The sequence below is a fragment of the Bubalus bubalis genome, chromosome 1 (genome assembly GCF_019923935.1).
Source record: "Bubalus bubalis isolate 160015118507 breed Murrah chromosome 1, NDDB_SH_1, whole genome shotgun sequence".
Classification (NCBI taxonomy): Eukaryota; Metazoa; Chordata; class Mammalia; order Artiodactyla; family Bovidae; genus Bubalus; species Bubalus bubalis.
The window spans coordinates 14,537,679-14,560,958 of record NC_059157.1 but is presented as its reverse complement, the minus strand read 5'-3'; the positions used below and the strand labels follow the sequence as shown (position 1 = coordinate 14,560,958).

Genomic DNA, 23,280 nt, shown 5'->3' with positions numbered 1-23,280 from the left:
CCTTTCCCTACCTTGTAATGAACCCAGAAATGAGTTCTGTAATTGAGCATGAGTGATGTCAGGATATGTTCTGCAATGAAGCACTGCTAATGGCGGTTATCGACCTTGTCAGTTGCTCGCTGAGGAGGGCGCACCGAGATTGGTAGTGGGGTAGTGCTGCTTTTCCTGAGGCCGCCAGCACTGACCGGTTGGTCATGAGATTTGGTCCCACTTCAGTCCAACGTGGCATCTTTAATTAATAGTGTTTAGAGGAAAACAAACAAGAGGACAAGGCTGGCATGGAAAGCCCTCACTTTATGCCAGTAAGGAAAACGATGATGCCCATTTTAAATAACAAGACACTTAAAGATGGATAAAAACAGGTACAGCAGGAGCAGAGCCCAGGGGTGCTGGGGCTGATTGGTACTCACCCAGGTCAGAGGCATGCTCCAAAAGGAAAGCAGTAGGATGAGACAGAACGAGGAGCCTTTTGAAAATTGAGGCACCTCGTGCAAGAGCTTCCCTGGTGGCTCAGTGGTAAAGCATCCACCTGCCAATGCAGAGAGACGCAGGTTTGATCCCTGGGTTGGGAAGATCCCTGGAGAAGAAAATGGCAACCCACTCCAGTATTCTTGCCTGGAGAATCCCACGGACAGAGGAGCCTGGTGGGCTACAGTCCATGTGTTCGGAAAGAGTTGGACACAACTTAGCAACTGAACAAGAGCAACCTAATGCAAGGTTCACACTTTATTGGGTTTTCCTGTTATATCTTATCCAAAAGTAAATCCAAGTAAAAATTTCATCATCTAAGTATAAAATCTTTTCTCCCTTCAGTTTTCTGTACTTCTTCCCTCCACCCAACCCCTTCCTTTTGGCCTTTTCTTTCATGCAGGTGGGGAGGGGGGGGGAAGATTTCAGAAAATCCATAAGCATTGGCAGGCAGATTCTTTAGCGCTGGCCACCTGGGAAGCCCCCCATGAGTTGTAGAGTATCTCAATTGAAGTCATTGATTGATGTATTAATAATTCATTTTCATAGCTCTTTAGCAGAGTGGGACAATGAAATGAGAGATATCATTGGAGAGGTTAACTCATCTGATTTCACTGAGCTTAATTCATCTGGTTTCCTATGGATGACAACCTTTGGTTCCTTGTGTGGATGAGACCCTGTTCCATTCATTCTTTGAGGAGTCTTCGGGGGTCAGGCGAGGCTGGAGGATTTCAAGCAACAATGCTGAGCCTCGAACCAGAAAGGATAGTGGTGCCAATAACAAGGAGAAGCAGGCTAATGACATTTCAGTTTTTAAATTCTTGGCCGCATTTGTCTCTCATGCTGCAATGTTGTTGAAGTATAACTGCTTGTTAAACACACATTAATTCTGGAATCCATGGTGAATCCAATCACACAGAGCTGAGTTTACTGGGCTTGCTACACAAGCCTTTTGACATTTGAGGGCAAATGTTCAAATCACAAAGCTGAAGGTCATGGCGTGTATTAGACAGGGAGGAATTAAGAAGATGCATGCCCCGACAATCTCTTGCAGAGTCTTTATAAACCTGTCACCATCACCAATGCATTATTTATCAGATTAGGTAAGGAAATGTTATCTTTTTTAAAAACAGGTCTTAGTTATGAGGGTGGTTGGGGTCCACTTGTACTCACTGTCAAGAGGGAAAGCATCTTATTTCCATCCCAGACCCTTCCTGTTGCACTAATGAGCCTTCTTGTTTTGATATCCAACACGTTGTTGCAGATATTTTTAGCTTGATTTTTTGCCATTGGACAGTCTTTCTGTAACTGACAAACATTTGCATGAATATAGCTCTCATTAGGTATTTTTAGGTCTGCCATGGCCTTTAGACAAGTGTAACTAAATGGGAGGGTTCTATCCTGTAAGGTTCAGCTCAGTAACTCATCAATATTGGCAGTGGTGTTGGCATCCAGTTAAGCATCAGCCAGCTCATCTGAGCGGGAGAGCTGGTCCCTGAATGGTGTGGAAGTTTATAGTGAAGGGAGAAGAAGAATAAGCTCTACTTTACATCCACAAACTGTGCATTTACAAAACTTGGACTATCAAATTGTTTTTACTCCCAGAAAAGTTAGGAGATTCTTAATTGGGCAGTAAGATGACAAATGCTGGCTCTGTCACTTTCGGAGCAACAGAGGCGGGAATGTTCCTGTTTCAAAATGTTCCTGAGGCTTACTTTCCCTAAAGGAGGTTATAATCTCCCCGGGGAGACTGACTTGACAGCTTGAGAGACACCAGATTCAAGATTTCTTGTGGAAATGTCGGTTAAAACAAACTCCCTATCAGGAAATAGTCCAGATGCTGCCGCATGCAATGCAAAGCCTGGACTTGTTAACTTGAAATTACACCAGGACCACAAAACCTCTGAAATACACATGGCTTCATCAAATTACTCCAAATCCCCTGGGGTAGATAAAGTTTAAACCAAGGAAATGCACTGGCTACAGTACTACACCACAATGCCAATTCATTTTTATTCATTGATCTTTGAGTGTATGTTTTATTTATCAATCCTGCATTTTCCCTCCTCTTTGGCGTGTGATGCAGAACCTTTTAAAGGTCTGCAAGCTTCTTGCAACCTTTGCTCCCATATTGGACCCAATGTTTTTTGTTTTTTTTTTCTTATCAGTCTCTTAACTGGCTGTTTTTCTCTTCTTTCTTGCTCTGCTCTGTGCTTATGCCCTTCAGGCTGGCTTGGATCACCCTTCTCTCTTCTTCACATTTAGAAGACTCATTTGTCCTCACCCGCCAGCAGCCACGGTGATTTTTCCAGACTTTGACCATCTGGTGCTCTATGTAATTAGAAAGTGAAACAGGGAAGGTGGTCAGGATGAGTTTCACTATTGGTTCCTGGGCAGATCTTTGCCTTACTACTATTATTTCACATTTGCACTTAGGTGCCAGTAAAACAAGCAGATTGGATTTCTGTGCATGGCGTTGCTGGATGTGACACTGTGTTTTGAGTGTGAGATGTGGTTCTAAGAACAAGACCACCCAGTAGCAGAGGCTACTGAAAGGCTGACATGGTTGATGTGATGAGTTTGCTACTTGGGTAGTTAGCACAAAGTCCAAGTGCAGGGAGGCCTGGTGTGCTGCAGTCCATGGGGTCGCAAAGAGTTGGATACAAGTTGGCTACTGAACAACAACAAAATGCACTATACTCTTTGGAAGGAGCGATGGTGGGCGAGTTGGGTAGAGCATGGACTTTGAATGGAGACTTGTTGGCAAATTCTATAAACCATTGTTTTTGTAGATGAGCTGGAGACTTTTAGTTGCAGAACTCCTGATCTCTGGGTTTATATTCCATGCTTCCACATTGCCTTACCTTCTGAATCTCCTGCTTCTGTGCTGTGTCCTAATAAAGAGGGATGACTGCCCAGGGTTTCATCTGGAAGGGTTCCATGAGCAGAAGCAAAGCAGAGCTGAGTGAGGTGATTGACAAGCCTACCCATCCCTTGGAGGAGGTGGCAGAACTCTAATATACAGGACCAGGAATGGATCCTAACACATAGAAATAGAAATCCCATTCCTGCTGGAGAAGATGTGCCCTTTGGACAGTGTTCACACATATTGTTTAGCATTTTAAGAACAAACAAGAGAACAGAAAGTTATGAGCAAACCTTGGAGAGATACAGTCCAGTCACTACAATGAATGAACAAATCCAGTTTCATTGATCCTCAAGGCAGTCCCAGGGAGCAGGTGCTGGGAAGTATGTAACAACTTCCTTAAGGCCATAGTCATGGTTCTGTGATAAGAATTGAAATGAGTCCTTGTTGCCGTTTGTAGAAGCCATGACCAACTATGAACCAATATGACCAACTTAACAAACTAACAAACTTCCCAGCAAGCTAGACACAAACCTTCAGATGCTTGCAAGGGATTTTAGAGGTGCTTTAATCCAGACCTTTCATAATGGATGAGGAAACAGACTTCTGGTAGTTCATGATGTCTGGGTGAACGTTGTGGTGTTCTTAAACATGGCTTTAATGCTTAGAAAGATTATTTAAGGGCTATTTTCATTTTGAATAGTAATATTCAGTTTATTAAAATTACCAATTCAAAAACAGAGTTCTTTCTTAAGCCTTTAAATTCAATTTACAAATCTCATTATTCTTTTACTAAATTCAGCAACTTTAGTAATTGCTTTGAAAGGGTTTCTTTTTTTTACAGCCTAGTTAATGAAATCACTTAAATATTTTAAACTGCACTTATAAATTTAATATATTTGATTTTCTTTTTAAGTACTTAAATTGTCTAACAAACTTTCCCATGTGCTTAAATAACACTTGGCAATCTCATAAAGTTTTAAATATGGTAGATCTTAATTCTTTTGTGTGTTACAATATTACTTGTAACTTGAGAAAAGTTTTCTTAAGAGTTACCAACTTAAATTTACAATTTTAAAAGTGATTCAGTTAGGTACCATTTAAAGCTTAAAGATCATAAAGATGACCTCTTGTATATTCTTCAATGTTGAATTCTCAAGCAATACAAGTGGTGTATTTAAAACACAAATATGCCCATAATAATCTTAAGTTTAACAAAAAATAATGGGCTGAAAATTATATACTTTGTTATTTTTGTACTTTATTCTATATTTCCCTATGAGTAAATGATTCTTTCAATCAATAAGAGAAAGAACATATGATACCAAGGTCAGCTAGGTCCCTATCTTAGCATAGGTGATGTGTGGACTGAAAAGAATAAGATGGGAGAAGCAACTTGATTCTTGCCAGAGACATTGCTCTAATGATGGGTGCAATAAAGTAGTGATTCCAGAACATGAAAGAGATTCCATCTCACAGCTCAAATCTCAGGTAATTTTTTTAAAATTTGATCTCAGATAATTTTTTGGTCTCTTTTCTCAACCTGTTTAGCTAACACTGATGACTTTTTCATTGTTGGTACTTAAGACACAGAATGTCTTTCCCCTCTGAAATACCACACCCTTATGTAATACTTTGGACTGAATAGATGCTGGATCTGGATTCTTGACGAATGTTTCCTTCTTGGCAGAACTACAGCTTATATAGGGAGAGAGTAAAAGTATTTCCAGCTAGATTTACACCTGTCGTGGCATTGCCTAAATGTGTTTCCACAAACTGAAATGAAGTCCCATTTCTACCACAAAGCCTACTGGGTCCTCTGTGGTTTTGATTGAGGAGTCCTGGAAATTTTTCTTTATTTGTGTATCTATCAGCCTTGAAAAGAAAAATTAGTTACAAGGAAGTACAAAGGCAAACACTTGGAGGAGAAAATGGCAACCCACACCCGTAATCTTGCTAGGAGAATCCTATGGACAGAGGATCCAGGCAGGCTACAGTCGATGGGGTTGCAAAGAGTCGGACTTGGCTGAGCATCCGAGCACACAGCACAAAGGGAAATACGATACGCAAATCTGGAAGGTGCCAAGGCCATTATGGAAATACAATTATTATAAAAAATTTGTTAGGTACCACTCTTTTTCATGCTGGATACTGATTATATGGTGCTTCCCTGGTGGTTCAGTGGTAAATAATCTGCCTATCAGTGTAGGAGACACTAATTCAATCTCTGACTTGGGAAGATCCTCTGGAGAAGGAAATGGCTTTCCACTCCAGTATTCTTGCCTGGAGAATCCCATGGATGGAGGAGCTTGGCGGGCTCCAGTCCATGGAGTCACAAAGAGTTGGACATGACTTAGGAACTAAACAACAACTGATTATATAACAAGGCAATACCTGCCGTGTTTACCCTGAAGCCAGACCACCTGGCCTTGCCTCCCTCTCTGCCTCTCATGACTGCATCAGTGATACCTGCTTCCAGTAACTCATCCAGAAAACAGTAACAAGACTGGCCTTAGAGGACTGCTGGGTGGGTTAAATGTGCTAGAATGGAGGCGTTACAAAGTCAGCCATTTTGTCTGGTTATTGATTTATTCTCAGCACCTGGAAATTACATATGCTCAAAAAATTGTCTCACTAAACATAAAGTGCTTCAGACAGAGACTCGAATGTAGCAAATGTCCAGTACATGTTGACTCTTGCCTTTGATGACAACTTGCTCACAGTCACTTGCAGAATTTTAATTTTGTACTGATGTATTCAGAAATTGTTGATTAATGTTTCCCATGATGGTAGTTTTGTACTGGTATTTACTTTTGATATTACTCTAACCAAGAGAAAAGCCTTGGGAAAGCTGAATGACTCCAGCACTTGGGTGCCCAGCTTATTTGTAATTTTCTGGGTTTGAAGGTCTTCTTTCTTATCTTCCTTAGCAGATGTGCACCTTTTATTTTGCCCTATTCTTTTTTCCTTAAGTGAGCTTGCCTTTACGTCCTCCTTGACTCTCAGCCTCTTCCCTGTGGGTTTTTTGTGTGTTTGTTCTGTTTTTGTTGTTGCTGTTGTTGTTTTCTGTGTGTACACCCTTTAAGTGGAGGCAGTCTTTGAAGGTCCGTTTTTGACTGTTTATGTCCGTAATTCATCTACATTCCTGGCCGATCTCCTCGATGTGTGTAGCTTTAAGTAAACCTCCCTTTATTCCTATCTCTGACCATCCCCTAAGTCAGAGACGCTCCACCTAAGAAACATCTACTATTTTCTCCAACTCTGACAAGAGAATAATATTTTTATTACATTTGAAATTTGAATGATGTGGGACTCTTTCATTCTCCCCTCCAGAACTCAGAGTATATTCAAAACCTTGTCTGTCCTTCCTTCACCCCATCCGTGTTGAGACCCATATCAGTAACCATGCAGGCTCTTTGATCCCCATCTTTCTGGCCTCCCCAAGCTGGTAGGTACCTCCTTCTTATTATGGTCTTCTCGCACTGTGATTAGGTAGAATATTAACTTTCCTTCCCCCAGTTCCTAACCTCTGGAACCTATGAATCTGTTAGCATATGTGAAAAGGGGGAATTAAGGTTGCGAGTACAATTGAAGATGCTGATCAGCTGACCTTAAATTAGGGTGAGGTTCCGGGCTGGCTCAGGTGTACCCAATGTAATCACAAGTGTCTTTACAAGTAGAAGAGGGAAGTGGAAGAGGGAGCTCCGGAGTGTGGCTGTAGGAGGAGATCCAGGCGAATGGATGTGAGATGAGTTCCGACCTGCATTGCTGCTTTTGAAGATGGAGGAAGGGACCCTGAGCCAAGACGTGTGAGTAGCTTTTTAAATCTGGAAATGCCCAAGAAACAGACTCTGTGCTATAGCCACTGGGAAGTCAAGCTGCCTTGCCAGCCCTTTGCTTTCGTCTAGTGAGACCCGTATCAGACTTCTTAGCTAGAGACTTGTAAGATAATAAGCGTGAGTTTTAAGCCATTGAGTTTGTAGTAAGTAATTGATTACAGAAACATCAGGAAGCGAACACACCCACCTTCATGCTTTAACTCAAGTTGGTCATAATGTTGGGATTAAGCTGCTACTTCACATGGACTTACTGAAGTCTAATAAACACTTCAAGGCCTAGTATAAATCTCTCCTGCTCTAAAACTTTTCAGGTTCCTACAGTCAAAATTCAGCTCTCTAACCCTGCTTATTTAAAACTTTATGTCCTGTATCAGCACTTTCTCTCTTTTATTAGACATGTATGTCTCCCTCATTCAACATGGACTATGGATATCCAGAAAATAAGACCCATATATTATTTATCTGTGAATCCCTCCTGTAAAAGCTTTACATTCAAGCCAGTGGTTTTTGAATCAAATTGTAAAAATGCAACACATTGGAAATGATGCTAAATATGAGTCCTCAATGCCCACAAAATAGATATACTCTTAATAGAAATAATCTTCATTATCCCATGAGATTATTTCTCTTTGACCTCTTTCAAAACCAGAATTTCAATCCTTTTTAGTTGAAAGTGAAAGAATTTCAGTCCTGTATTGACAGTCATAATATGGGTTTTTTAAAGAAGTTTATGTAATGAGAATGTCATTGACCATTTGAAAATACAAATATATGCACATATATTAAGAAAAAATCTTTTCCTAACAGAACTTCCATAAACAGCATAATCACGCTCACAGGTTCTGTGTCTTACTGAGCATAGTTGTATTATGTACTAGTTTTCTGTGTTTCCTGTAGTGAGAGGTCATGAGAAATTGTGGAAATTTCTTCCTTGCTGCCATCTAATTTCACTTTTTCAATTGGAATACAAATTACAGTCAAGGATGCTCTCTCCTAGAGACTCTTTGACAAGGGGTGAAATTCCAGGTTGTGTGAACATGTAGGGCTGTAATAAAATTAGCATGTGAAGCCACTGAGGGTGTCTTCCAAAGCTGCTTCTGACAAGCAACTTTTGAATTTGTGAGTTCAGAAATTCATATCCTCTCATCAGTTCTTCCTTCAGATGCTTTCCTTAAAAATTGCTCCTAACTCCAGTGCCAGTTGTCTTTCCATTAAGTAATGGATGTCTGGTTTCTAATCCCTGAGAACCCAGGTGAAGCTACCTGTTCTGTTCTTAGCAGTACCCACTTGGTCATGGAACTGTGTTCTGGAAAGAAGAGAGGAACAGGTCGGGGAGGCAGATGGACATGTGGAGTTAGTTGTTTTCAAAGAGGGTGGATTGACCGTTTGAAAGCACAGGTTAAGCTATGAAGGCAGGGTAGACGGTAACTTACATCAGCTGAAACACACAAGCTTGCTGGATTCATCTCCTTAGGTGAGCAGTATTAATGTTCACAGTCATTTAGAGCCATTATCTTATCTGAAAGCATCCCAGCTGCAAGGACACTATGACAGCCCTCACACCAGATAAAATATTTGTTAGAGTAACCTTTCAGTGATCATCCAGATATTTAAAGAACTTGAGATAAGGGAGAATATACATGCCCTTGAGTGTGGCATTTTGGGGCAAAGCTAAAACTTATGGGCAGTCGTTGTTAGGAGGTAGAGTTCACTCACTATCAAAAAGCATTGTCTTCCAACAAGAGCTGTGTAATCACAGAGTAAGCTGCTGCTAACCAAAGTCTTTCCCCTCAAAGTGGAATGATTCATTTTTAGCAAAATGTTGGGTGTCAAGTGGTATTTGGTGACATTTATTCTCTTTTTTTCCTACCAAATCTGAAATTCTGTGATGTAATCAAAAGGATTCACACACTGGATGAATTTGTATGCTTCTTTACAAGAAATCCAGAAATGTGCCAACTTATTCCTTAAAGATAATAACACTAAACTGAAGTAGTATTAGAACAGATCTTACCTGCTGTTGATTTTAATCCTCTGTTGCAAAATCAAGATGGTACCTCCAACTCAACAGGTGATGAAACTAAGTTAACCTGGAGGCTCAGGATCTGCCACTCCTAGAGTGGTGAATAATCACTGAGAACATGTGAAAATGAAGCCTCCGGTGAATGGAAATAGGCAGGTACTTCTGACCATCATCACCAGCTGTCGCTACCGGTCAGTTCTTCTCTTTATTTTGCCTGTGCTCTTTGGGAAGCCAAACTCAACCTTCAAAATGGATAAAATGACCCACTGTGGTAAATGTTGTTTCAGTGCTTTCTTTCTTGAAAAATGATTTTGGATTAATATAATCCAAATATCTAAATAAAATAATAAATATCCAATATAATAATATCCAAAAACTTGGATATTAAACGCTGAGTTCTCTTGCGCAGCTTTGATCCCCATGTTGGAAATTCTGTTACTGTCTTTGGCCTCTGTTTCCTAGACAGACTGAATTGATGGAGGTTGAGATTCTCCAGTCTTTCAAGTTAACGTCACCATGCCAGCACTCACTAACTTCTCACCTGGCCAGTGTCAGCCAATCACTCCGGGCTTTTTAATCTTGCAAAGTGATGAGAGTCCCATTTTGCCATCATTCCCAAAGAGCAATACAGAGCGACTCTGAACACCTCCCGGAGAAGTAGGTATAATTTCCAGGAGACAGTGTTGAAGACTTTTTAATTAGGATTCTTCCCTTCAGCATGCTGCGTTCACAGGTGGGCTAGAAGAAAAGCGAGGGTGTAGGAGTGCTTGGGAAACAGGAGAGCCCTTGTTAATTGGAGATAGAAATGGGGAAAAAAAGTGGCCAAAGAAGCCTCTGCAGAGAGAGAAAATATGCGTGTCGTGTGCAAGGTGGGAGTTGCAGAGGGTGGTAGCTGATAATATGAAATAATCTATTATTGCACCTTTCTCAGCAAGTTAAAAATGCTCCAGTGATGTGACAGGAGCTATTAGCTTATTATGATCAAAAAGAAAACAAGTTTTATGAACATTCATTTTCAGACTGGTAAAAAAATCTTCTAATTATCAGGATGACATATAGGTTAAAGTTTGGAGCCAACTGGATTTGACTTAAAACAGACAATTCATTTAGGCTCCATGAGGCTCATTTTCTTTATCTTTAAAGAGGGAATAATACTTGCCTAAGTGTATTATCTAGCAAGTTAGAATATGTGAAATAATGCATAGAAAACACTTGGGCTAGTATCCCTTTATAGGTCATATTCAATGGATATTATTAAATAGTATTGTCAGGACCCAAGCTGAGGAACCTATAAGTTACCAAAAATACTGTCATCTTTTACTGCAACAGCCAACATTGACTGCATGTGTATTTTTTTGAGTGAGGAGGAGGGAACTATGCAGGCTTGATTTAATAACTCAGAATAACTCAACCTCAGATTACCTACTTGATATTTCTATGCCTTAATTTCCCTACCATTCCAGGATCTTGATAGCATTCACTACTCCCTCATCTGGCAGAGAAGCCAGAAAGTTTAGATGGCATGAATCTGCCTAATATTTCCATTCAACCAAAAAAGGGCCTTTGAAGGAAGCTATAATGCATTTTCCCAGGAAGACCTGAATGCTCTATATCAGGTTCTCAGCTCAAAATCCGATCTCCCAACCCATTATTGCATTTATGCCCTGCATACATCAGTTTTTGCACCTTAAAAAGTCTCAAAATATGATGGGAGAGATTTAGGAGTATGGCAGAGGCATTTTCCAGGGGTGTGGAAATGAAGGAAAGAATGCTGAAACTTCTCAAATGCATGATGACTGCCTAACTGCTCACCCATTCCTTCCTTGTCTTCTGGGTACCATTCATGAAGGAGGCTGTTATGAAGATCACTGGTCCTGGTAAATCCATTTTAGATTTCATTTTAAACTGACTTCCCAGCAGAATATTAAGTAAAATCATGAACAAATAGTCAGCCAGGAGCTAAGGACAAAAGAGTAAATATATATTACTAGTAATCAAGAAGCAAACATCTATTCTAATAGTTGCAATTAACTGAGACATATATTAATGCAGGCCTGCTTAAAATAATGTGGAAATACCACAGGTGTGCAGGATCTTGGCAAAGACTCCTCCTCTTTAAACATGCCTTTATGCTGACACATAATGTATCTATGCAATTCTTTTCATAATACAGCAGGCATTTATTAAGCATCCTTTCTTCTATGTATGGCACTCTGTTGGCCTGAGGAAAATCGATTGTGGATTCTCATTAAGGAGGTAATGGTTTGGCTGGGTAAGGAAGACATATAGTTTGTGTAAAGAATTAGCATGCGGTTGGTAGGGCATTGACTGGTGAAGCACGACTTGGCAACTTTGAGACCCATGTCTCCACCCCGTCCCTCAGGGCCTTTTGTCTTCTGTGTGTCGTTAAAACATGCCTTTATAGAGATGATCACACTTAAGTTTGCAGCCACTGTTTTGAGTTCTCATTTTGAAACTTTTCTGAGTTGGTTTTTGTAGTTATAAGATGGTTCAGTTCACACTGCAAGCTAACAGAGGTCCCAGCACTTGAACCTGAGTTTCCCGCTTCTAGGAGCTGGAGCCCAGCCCTTGATCACAGCTTCTAGGAGCATGGAGCCCAGCCCTTGATCACAGCTTCTAGGAGCATGGAGCCCAGCCCTTGATCACAGCTTCTAGGAGCATGGAGCCCAGCCCTTGATCACAGCTTCTAGGAGCATGGAGCCCAGCCCTTGATCACAGCTTCTAGGAGCATGGAGCCCAGCCCTTGATCACAGCTTCTAGGAGCATGGAGCCCAGCCCTTGATCACAGCTTCTAGGAGCATGGAGCCCAGCCCTTGATCACAGCTTCTAGGAGCATGGAGCCCAGCCCTTGATCACAGCTTCTAGGAGCTGGAGCCCAGCCCTTGATCACAGCTTCTAGGAGCATGGAGCCCAGCCCTTGATCACAGCTTCTAGGAGCATGGAGCCCAGCCCTTGATCACAGCTTCTAGGAGCATGGAGCCCAGCCCTTGATCACAGCTTCTAGGAGCTGGAGCCCAGCCCTTGATCACAGCTTCTAGGAGCATGGAGCCCAGCCCTTGATCACAGCTTCTAGGAGCATGGAGCCCAGCCCTTGACCACAGCTTCTAGAAGCATGGAGCCCAGCCCTTGATCACAGCTGCCAACTCAACCCCCACACTTCCTTCAGAGCTCTTGCTTGCAAAGGACTGTTTGGTGGTCTTTCCCTGCGTCTAGAACTGATAATGTTTAGCAGCTAATACCCTTATCACCTCTCATTTATTTCAAAACTTCAATATCCAGGGAATGGCCATTCCAAGAGATTCCTTCAGTTAGCAAATCTTTCTTGACTTGTTTTATGCTGTAGATGATTTGATTAAAGTGTTTCACCAGAAATAGAGAATTCTGGAATTAGACAAAGCATCTCCCTGCTATCCCCATCCCTGCAAATGGAAAGGGTTGCATAAAATCCATTTTTTATTTCAGCATTCAAGGAAGACTGTTATAATTAAAATGGATTGTAACCCCTTGCAACCTAGCATGAAAAACATTGGGGAGAACACTAGGTATTGTTTTGTTTTGTTTTTAAACTGTATTTAAGTTCCCTCTCTCTCTCTCTCTTTAGTCACTAAGTTGTGTCCAACTCTTGCAACCCCATGGATTGTAGCCTGCCAGGCTCCTCTGTCCATGGGATTCTTCAGGCAAGAATACTAGAGTGGGTTGCCATTTCCTTTTCCAGGGGATCTTCTTGATCCAGGAATCAAACCCAGGTCTCCTGCATTGCAGGCAGATTCTACACCAACTGAGCTGTGAGGGAAGCCCCTTTTAAATTCCCTAGTGGACCTTAAAGCAAGGACCTTCATACCAAAAGAAGCATAGTAAAAACATCCAACTGATGCTTTATCATATGGTGTCATATTACATCTTCCTGGTATATATCCTGGTTTCCTCCACTGTAATTAAGAATTAATATTCTGGGATCTAGGGATGTTATCTGAGATGCAGTAGACAACCACTTTTTAATGTTTTACTTAATAAATTAAACAAATGTGTAATGGTGGACACATTTTTGCCTGTTGGCTTTGTTACAGTGTGGTTTGGTGATTATTTAAAGATCCACGGAGTTATTAAAAGAAGAAGCTGCCATTCCAGCAAGATATATTTATGCTTTATTGTAGATCACTGCCAACAATTTAATGGCTATATAAATTAAAACAAAACAGGCAAACACTCAAGTGTTTGCTTTGTGATTCAGTGCAGGATGGACCAGGAAAGCTGTTATTTTCATAGTCTCTGTCTTTAGGGAGTTAAGACAACAAGAGCAAAGTGTAAAGAGACCGTTAGACAGACCTCAAGTGTGTAGTGTTTAAATGAAGTTTTCCACTTTAGCAGAAACTAAGGATGAGTCTACTATAAAGAAGCCAAAGGGTCTTGAGATTTATGTAGTTGGACAAAAAGATCACCTCAAGGAATGCTTCACCATTCCCACAGGTCGGGAGAAACTTTATGAGGAAGCAGAGTGGGTGAGAAGGGCTTGGGGACACAGTCAGAGAGAGGGTGCCAGTGCAAGAATGAGCAGTAGTAGCTTATTTCATAAATTTTATTTTATTGGAGTATGCTGCTGCTGCTAAGTCACTTCAGTCGTTTCCGACTCTGTGTGACCCCAGAGACAGCAGCCCACCAGGCTCCCCCGTCCCTGGGATTCTCCAGGCAAGAACACTGGAGTGGGTTGCCATTTCCTTCTCCAATGCATGAAAGTGAAGAGAGAAAGTGAAGTCGCTCAGTCGTCTCCAACTCTTGGTGACTCCATGGACTACAGCCCACCAGGCTCCTCCATCCATGGGATTTTCCAGGCAAGAGTGCTGGAGTGGGGTGCCACTGCCTTCTCCTTATTGGAGTATAGTTGATTTATAATGATGTGTTATTTTCTGGTATTTAGCAATGTGATTCATTTACACACACACACACATTCTTTTTTGTTTTCTTACCCATTATGGTTTCTCACAGGATATTGAATATAATTCCTTGTGCTATACCATAAGACCTTGTTGTTTATTCATTCTATATACAATAGTTGTACAACAGTAGTTAATTGCTTAATTTATTGAAGTATAGTTGACCTACAGTGTTGTATTAATTTTTCCTGTACAGCAAAGTGATTCAATTATAATGTCAATATATTTTTCATATTCTTTCCATTATGGTTTATCACAGGATATTGAACATAGCTCCCTGCGCTGTACGGTAGGATCTTGTTGTTTATCCATTCTATATGTGACAGTCGAGCAGCAGAAGTTCAGAACCTGCACTAACAAAAGAGGGAGGGGTTTGGTGAGCATTAGACCAGGAAAACAGTCCACAAATGAGGGAATCAGTGTCATTCCTGGAGGTGGGTAGAACGGTGGGATTGGCAGTAAGTTGATAAGTGGTCTTAAGCTGAGATGGAGTGGGAGGAAGCTAAAAAAAGAACTATTAAAAAGAAAAAAAAAAAAAAAACTTTAAGAAAAGTGTGAAGCTTTTGATCTGAACACAGAATGTCCTGGTAAGCACCTTATGAACTATAACTTGTGTTTTTAATGGAAACAAAGACACAGACAAGAGTGATAGCATACTTATGGAAAGGGATGTAGAAAAGAAATCCTTCTGGGAAAATAAAAATAGAGCATGTGGTCTCCATCACCATAAAGCCCCTTGGTAAATAGTTGAGGGAGAAAATGTTCTTGGCTCAGAAACTGAATCAAGAATCCTCTTGAAGCAAAAAATAGAAAAAGTCCCTTGCTTAAAGTAACAGAGGTATTTAGTTGCCAAGATGAATATAAACGCAAGTTTCCTCTCCCCCGGATCCTTCCGTGACAGCAGCATGGAAGGTATTGCATGAAGGTAGAGTGTTGGAGGCTGACTTGTCCACGTGGGTTCAGTGGCACGGGTGTGTGAGTAGCAAGCACAAATCATAGAGGTAAACCCGAGTTCTCATCCTGTCAGGCTGGCAGAACGATGAACCAACACAGCAGGATGTGAAAATAATATTCAAGTTGTCCATTGTAGAATGTGGTGTTTTGTTCAATGTGATCACCCTGACAGTTGGTGACAGGGCCTCCAAGAAACAAGTGAACTGATGACCCAAGTGACAGGGAAAGTGTCACCCGCAACTGACAACCTGGGAGGAATAAGAGGGTGAAGAACCTGGAAATGGACCCATGGGGTTCATTAAGAAAAGGGAGGTGAAAGGCAATGCCCACAGTGGCATTTCCTTATAAACAGTGGAATCCAGATTGATTTTAAAAGGTAAATCCCATGAAGACTTTTGTAAGCTTTAGGCAATGCTGTATCTGCAAACTTTAGAACAGTACCTTGGTATATGGCGAGCATTCAATATTTGTTGAATAATTAGGTGGCTGGATGGATGATGAGAAGATGGGTGGGAGCATATTCAGATTCTTTTCTTTTTTTCCCCAAGCATTGACAGTAACAGGCACTCACCCAGAAGTTGAATGAGTTCCGTTCACAAGCTCAGGAGCCCCATACAGCTCTAAGAATGGCATGAAGGACATTTAAGCTTTTAAAGTCAGCATTCTCCACTAAAGACCCTGAATGGTGGAGAGTAGAAACCATCAAGGTAATGATTAGATTCCATTTGCTTTAGAGTATTAAGAACCTCGGAGAAGGCAATGGCACCCCATTCCAGTACTCTTGCCTGGAAAATCCCATGGACGGAGGAGCCTGGTAGGCTGCTGGAAATTACTGACAGTATAAAAGTGGTGTCTTGGCTACTTGAGGGTGTGTGTGTGTGCCTACACATATTTAAACCTGAGGAGATATACATTGGGATACAGATTTGTGTCATCTGTTCATCAGAGACTTCCACCTGGACTTTTCCCCTTTATGTTCTTCTTATCCCTTTTCTGATTTACCACAGTTCACTTTACTTTTTTTCAATTTTTTAACTCTTTATTTTATATGGGAGTATAGCTATTTAACAATGTTGTGATAGTTTCAGTTGGACAGTGAAGGGATTCAGCTGTATACATTCACATATCCATTCTCCCCTAAACTCCCCTCCCATCCAGGCTGCTGCATAACATTGAGCACAGTTCCCTGTGCTCTACAGTAGGTCCTTGCTGGTTGTCTGTCTTAAATACAGCAGTGTGTACATAACTGATCCGAACTATCCCTTGCCCCTCTGCTTGCCCCCAGCAACCTTAAGTTCATTCTCTAAGTCTTTGAGTTTATACTACCACAGTTCATTTTAAACTTGCCTGCATTCTTATCCTCAGTAGATGCATAAACAAGAATTTTTGACTTGACATTAGTTTGATTTGAATTTTTTTTAATGATATTCAACGTACCCACCCATCATCAGAAAGCCAGAGGAGAGTGTTGTCTAGCTCCCAAAACATGACAACTGTTGAGATGTGGGTTATGGGAATATGAGGAAAAGAGCTTCTCAGATGTGATGTGTATGCTGCCTTTACATACAGATAATTTCTGCTGTCTTATAGAGTCTGTACACATTGACTATTCCACATGCTTCCTCACTTTCACTGCTGTCTCTTACAGTTAGGGCAAAGCCATGGGAATAGTTCTGGTCCCCAACAGGAATGTGATGGCTTACTTCCAGGTGAAGGTAGCTAAAAGCCAGCATGGTCCCTGCTCCCTCTCTCTGCCTCAGCAGCCTTGAAGGCCACATGTTGAGATGGTGGCCTCACAAGATGGCAGTTTCTTGGGTCCCTGAGTCCTGGATGGAGCATCACCCCCATTGACCTGCTTTGGATCTTATGGAAGCAAGGAAAAGCCCTTCATTGTAGGAGGCCTCTGAGATTTCATGGCTCGTTGCAATGGCTAAGACATACTATCCCGACTCATAAAGTTTTGTATAAGGCTTCAGTGAACTAAACTGCTTTACGGTGCTGGAGAGGCGGCCCACTAGAGGAGTGAATCATAAAAATCCCCATAGGTGGGTGGAGTTGATAATCTGAGCCTCAGTAGGTGAGGTCATTCATTCTGTAAATTACTTAACACATGCTTGACCTGAGATGTATCAACACATTTTTAGAGACTAATAGAATTAACATCACCACGTGAAGTTGTAAGAGCTTAAAATTCATCAAGGGGGTCATTATAAGACTTATGAGTGTCATTATCATTCACTTTTGCTCCAGTAGGGTTTTGTTTCAACCTTGTGCATATTATAAACACAAGTTTATTACCGTAAAATTTTCCAAAATGATGCATTGCAAAATTTTTGAGCAAAGAATTTTTCAGTGAATTTCATGCAGGTACTTTCTGTAGTCCAAGCAGTGTATTTACTGGGGTCTCAGAAAATGATTCTTCTTCAGAATATAGTTCTGATTTAGATGATGTGAATACTAGACCAACAAAAAGGCAAAAAAGTCTTAGTGATTGATTCTGATACAGAAAGTGGAAATGAATTGGTGCTGGAGAAGACCGTATCAGTGTGCCAGGTATAGCTATTGAATGTAATAACCCGCCACATGTTCGTGAAATAACAGTTTTTGGTTGGCCAAAATAAAAATGGCTCCTGTAGTCGTTAGTTTCTGCAAAAGTCCCACAGTCAATAATGAGTTAAATCATGGGGGATTAAATTGTAGAGAAGAAACAGACTGAGGTCTTTCCACCCCTGTCACCACCTCCCACTGGAGTTTAGGAGGCTGAATCTGGACTTTCAACATTTGAAGGAATAAAAGAATATCCAGGGGAAAGGAGTAGAGTGTGTGTGGCTTTGTTTGTTTTTGTTTCATTTATCCCAAGCATTGACAAAAATGTTACACATAGGAGTTTAACTCCGTCTGCCTTTGATGTGGACAGTGACCAGCAAATAAAGCACCTCAATGAGACACTGGGCTTCCCTGCTGGCTCAGGGGGTAAAGAATCTGCCCACAGTGTGGGAGACTCAAGCTCAGTCTCTAGGTTGGGAAGATCCCCTGGAGAAGGGGATGCATTCCAGTATTCTTGCCCGGAGAGTCCCATGGACAGAGGAGTCTGGCGGGCTACAGTCCATGGGGTTGGACAGAGTCAGACACGACTGAGGGACTTAACATTTTCACTTTCACATTGAAACACAAGAGCGTGACTCTGGGACGGCTGGGTTGCACGTGTAATTTTCTCCAAGGCCTGTCCCTTTTTGCCAGGTAGGTGCACACAGCAGTCACACGCAGGCCCAAAAGGTGACATAGAAGCAGTTACTGCAGTCCCCGAGCCTGGCCGCCTCCTTCCCTGTGCTGGCTCTGTACCAGGATTTGAACTCCCTGCTTGCCTGTGCATCTGTACTGTGAGTGTAGGACTTTCAGCCTTCTAGAGAGCTGCAGGCTTATCTTGAGACTCCTAGCTTTGAACAGTGACTCCCAAAGGACCCAGCCATAGCCTGGTCCTGGCCCTTCTGAACAGGTGGGTGGAAGATGGGGGAAGAGGGGCCCATTTGTCACCTTGTTTGGGATTTTGTTTATTATCTAGTCACTAAGTCATGCCAGACTCTTTGCAGCTCCATGGACTATAGCCTGCCAGGCTCCTGTCCATGGAACTTTCCATGCAAGAATACTGGAGTGGGTTGCCATTTCCTCCTTGAGGGCATCTTCCCTGACTCTGGGACTGAACCCACATCTCCTGCATTGGCAGGTGGATTCCTTACCACTGAGCTACCTGGGAAGCCCTCTTCCAGAATTGCTTAAGAACCTTCTGAGTGTTTTACATTTTGTTTTAACAAGGAGGTTGGGACAAACTGATCTTGGTCCTGATTTCTTGTTCAAGTTTTTACAAATTGTGACATAGATACATGCTGTTGACACTCTGCTTATGAGCAGACCCGTCCTCACTTCTATTCTGAGTATAGGTAGGGGGTTTGCACCCATGTTATGCTTGGAAAGGGATCCTTTTTTTCAACTGTGGAGATGTGTTGAGCCCCAGTTGGCAGGGTCTAGCACCATCCTTTTCAACTTCTGTTTGTAGAGTACTCATTGAATGCTTGATCTGAAATAAATGTGGTTGCTGGAGTGAAAAGTGTTCGAGTGCAGTGCTTTTTCATCAGTGACTCTATCATTGGACAATATCTTATACACAGAAACCTCAACTGTCTCTTGTATTTGCTGTAAGGTGGTAATGCTGTGAGACCTGCAGTCATCAGACCTTCAGGCTGATCCTTTCTGTTAAATTAGGACTGGTGCTAGTGGAATCACCTTTTAACTAGCCTCTGAATGTAGTTGTTCAGTAGCTAAGTCGTGTCTGACTCTGTGCAACCCCATGGACTACAGCACCCAGGCTTCCCTGTCCTTCATTGTCTCCTAGAGTTTGCTCAAACTCAGGTCCATTGAGTCGGTGATACCATCCAAACATCTCATCTTCTGTTGCCCCCTTCTCCTCCTGCCCTCAATCTTTCTTAGCATCAGGATCTTTTCCAGTGAGTCAGCTCTTCCCATCAGTTGGCCAAAGTATTGACACTTCAGCTTCAGTCCTTCCAATGAATATTCAGAGTTGATTTCCTTTAGGATTGACTGGTTTGATCTCCTTTCTGTCCAAGGGCCTCTCAAAAGTCTTCAGCACTGCAATTTGAAAGCCTCTGAATGACGCTGCTGCAGATGCAAGTTCTGAAAACCAGTGAGTTGGGCCATGGTCTTTAGCAGGTATACTAGAGTCGCAGAATCCCCACCTCCAGGAAGCAATTTGTGATCTCTAGTCCTGGGTCCACTGCGGCATCAGCTAAACACTTCTCTTGGTATTAATTTATTCATCTATGGATGGAGGAGCCTGGTAGGCTACAGTCCATGGGGTTGCTGAGAGTTGGACATGACTGAGCGACTTCACTTTCACTTTTCACTTTCATTCATTGGAGAAGGGAATGGCAACCCACTCCCATGTTCTTGCCTGGAGAATCCCAGGGACAGGGGAGCCTGGTGGGTTGCTGTCTATGGGGTCGCGCAGAGTTGCAACTAAAGCAACTTAGCAGCAGCAGCTATAAAGGTGTCCTGCTAAACACTTGCAGAATTTTCTTCCACTTCTAAAATTGTATGACTATCTGATCTTTCATTCATATCAGTATTCTCCCAGAACTGTAACTTGAATGTGTGAACTCAGATGGGAGAAAAGGTATCTCCTGTGACTGAGAACTTGGACACTTTCTGGCCTTAACTTGGAACCTCGTCACAAGGGCTCAGAGCAGTGTCTGTCCTCAGCATCACCGCTGATAAATGTCTGTCTCCCCTTAGTTTATTCTCCAGGTTAGCTTTCCTTTCTGTTTTCTCCTGACTTGCAAGACCTCTTGTTGTAGGTGAGCCTCAAGTGAAATTCTCACCTTTTCCTGAAAGTTAAGACAGCTCCCAGCCATAGAAGTTCTTTCCTGTTTATTTTTCTCTGCGAAACTCCGGCTGGAAAAATAAATGAAGGATTATACATATGTATCTTTTCATTTCTTTCAGGCTTCATAGCCCAGGGTCTGATGCTTTGATCAGCTATTCTGGCATTAATATTGATTTCCATTCTGCTCTTTTTTGTTATTATTTTTCATCCCTTACTGCTAAAATTCAGCCTGTCTTTCCACTGTCTGCATTAAATTCCTTCTGTGATCTTTCTAGCAGGGCATTCATTTAAATGTTTATCCACATCTACTGCGCTGACCAGACGCAGCCCCCTTATGGGTCCTTCTAGTTTACCTAAAGTGCTGCAAGACACTCCTAATCTTTTACGATAATTTTCTTTGAACTTTAAAAGATACTTGTCTGCTTTTGTGATTCATTTCACTTAATTTTGAACTTCTCTGAGGGCCTAATTGTAATGTGTTGAAATCTTAGGATGTAGCTTTTTTCTCTTTCTCTTTTGATTAGTTCTGAGTTTCCTTCTCACTTTGCATGGTAATTGTTTTTAGTGTATATATTGCTTCTGTAAGCTGACATTCGTCGTTATTTTATCTTCTCTTTTGTCCTTTTCCCTCCTTCTCATCCATTACATAGCATTTGGGTATTTACCTGGATAATTTCAAAGTCTGTGTCACATCATTGAAAATCAGCTTCTTTTCTCTTTCTTCACCAGATGATTTTATGATACCCATTGTTTAAAAATGCTGCTGCTAATGATAATGCTTTCTGCTCAGAAAGAATTATTCTTGAATTTGCGTATGGAGAAAATTTGAATGGAGCATTTCTGACATCCAATCAAAGATAATCATGGGTGGCTATTAAGCAACAGGGGAGGAAAAAAAAATAATAAAAATGAAAAACTAGATTTATTCAGAGTCTTATGGACCAGAAACTTAACATCATGTTATTCTTCAGTACTTTTTACCAAGAATCCATTAATGAACACTCAGTGGTAACATCTGGATACACAGAGCAACTGATAAAAATCATATATTACTGTGTCTTGACTGATCACACAAATGGAAGTAGTTAACCATTTTTATTGAGTTTCTGTTTATTTTTGTTCTCAAAACCAGCAGTTTAAGTAGGAAGATAATCTTTGAACATGATCATTGATAAATGAAAGTAAATATTCATATGGAATTTTGAATTTCATGCCAGAGAGCTGACATCACTAATGAAGATGGATAAAAGGCTTTATTAAATCAGTGGATAATTTCATTTTAAGAAGGCCCTGGATGCAAATCTCATAATTCATGCACTTACCAATGTTCTTCCTTGCTATTGCCGTTAGATAATGACATCTTAGGGCAATAGTCAGAATCTTGAGTTTGGATTTTTGGCCTTATTTTATAATAATCAACACAGATGGGTTCACCACTTCAAAAGTTTTTGAATTTTTATTGAGCTGTTTTTCACAGTGTAACAAACAAAGTGGGCTGCCATGAGGAAGCCAACGCAGGGGTCTTAGTTTAAATGTTGATATACAGACTTGGTTTAGTTGTCGACCTAGAACAATCTGTAACCAGATTAACAGTCCGTATGTTAGAGGCACACATAGGAAAACCCCCTTTTCCTCAACAGCTTCTACAGAAAGTGACTTGGCATAAAACTGTTGCAACCTTGTACTTTAATATTCTGATACAAATATGTAAGCACATTTTGCCTTCAACATCTGTTCTCACTAGATTCTTATTTCAAAGGCTTGTATTTCTTAACCTTCACTACTTGCTGCTCTTATTTGTCCATAAGAGAACCACATTTCAAGCAGACAACCGTGCTCAACTTACAGGCATGTGTCTGTGAAAGGAGAAACCAACATTGAGTTCTCATATTTAGTTACGGTTTTATTTTCAGTGTTTTTGCTGAAGCTGATGATACGTGATGTGATAACGTTAAACATTCTATGCATTTTGATCAAGTGTGAATGATGTATCCGAGGAAGCAAAAAGTCAAGTACAACAGTTTTGTAACCTGCTTTTAATGAGATCATTAGGGAGTTAAGGCTCTATTGGTAGAGTTACACTGCAGTCGTCCCTCTTAGCTACTGAGTTTATTTAAATTACATTTCAAACTAGTCATTGTAGAAGAGCGTTTTGGAAAATGAGTGAAATAAAGGGCGAGTCTTTCAAGAGTATGATATCTGTTTAGATTGGGAGATTTAGAGAAATGGTGTTTGTCTCTGGACCTCAGAAAGAGGAATGTGTTGATAGAAATATCTTCAGTACTGGACTGCCGCATTTTCTTTCAAATCCAGACTTGGCTCTTAGGGGCTTTGAAAAGCTTTGTTTGTACCTTCTGATTTTGAGGATACAAACACACAAACCAGGTAAGCCTGCTTTGCTCAAAACTAGGGGCAGAAAGTCACCTGGCATTTCTAATAAATGATTTGTTAGTCTTTGAAAGGCTTTGATTTTTGATGAGGGTATTCTCTTTTGTTAGAGAAGGAACACAAAGGAGTTGAAATCAGCTGATGGCTGGAGCCAAAGTGTCAGTGTTATGACTGCGCAGGTTTCCATTACCTGTGTGCGCATTAACTTTGTAGGGAATCCATCCCTCTTTCCTCTGGGAGACACTAGCTGTTGACTCGCCTGTTCATGCTGTTTTCTAAGAGTGATCCCTGACCAACTGTTACTGTCTCTTCCGTGCTGCTCATTGACTCAGCTGAGCCTGGGTCTTTTGCAGCCCGCCAGGCTCCTTTGTCCATGGATTTCCCAGGCAAGA

General features: G+C 41.3%; 1 protein-coding gene across 9 annotated transcripts in view; it reads left to right on the top strand.

Moving 5' to 3' along the window:
• The window catches only part of UNC5D (unc-5 netrin receptor D), a 627,582-nt gene that overhangs the window by 252,768 nt on the left and 351,534 nt on the right, over positions 1-23,280 (top strand). The window contains exon 1 of one of the 9 annotated variants that reach the window (XM_044933610.1): positions 6,985-7,143. The exons of 7 other annotated variants lie outside the window; for them this stretch is intronic. The gene's annotated coding sequence lies outside the window, so the exon portion shown is untranslated. Of the gene's footprint in view, positions 1-6,984; positions 7,144-23,280 lie in introns of those variants that run through there. One more of the 9 variants, XM_044933571.1, reaches the window with a different exon arrangement.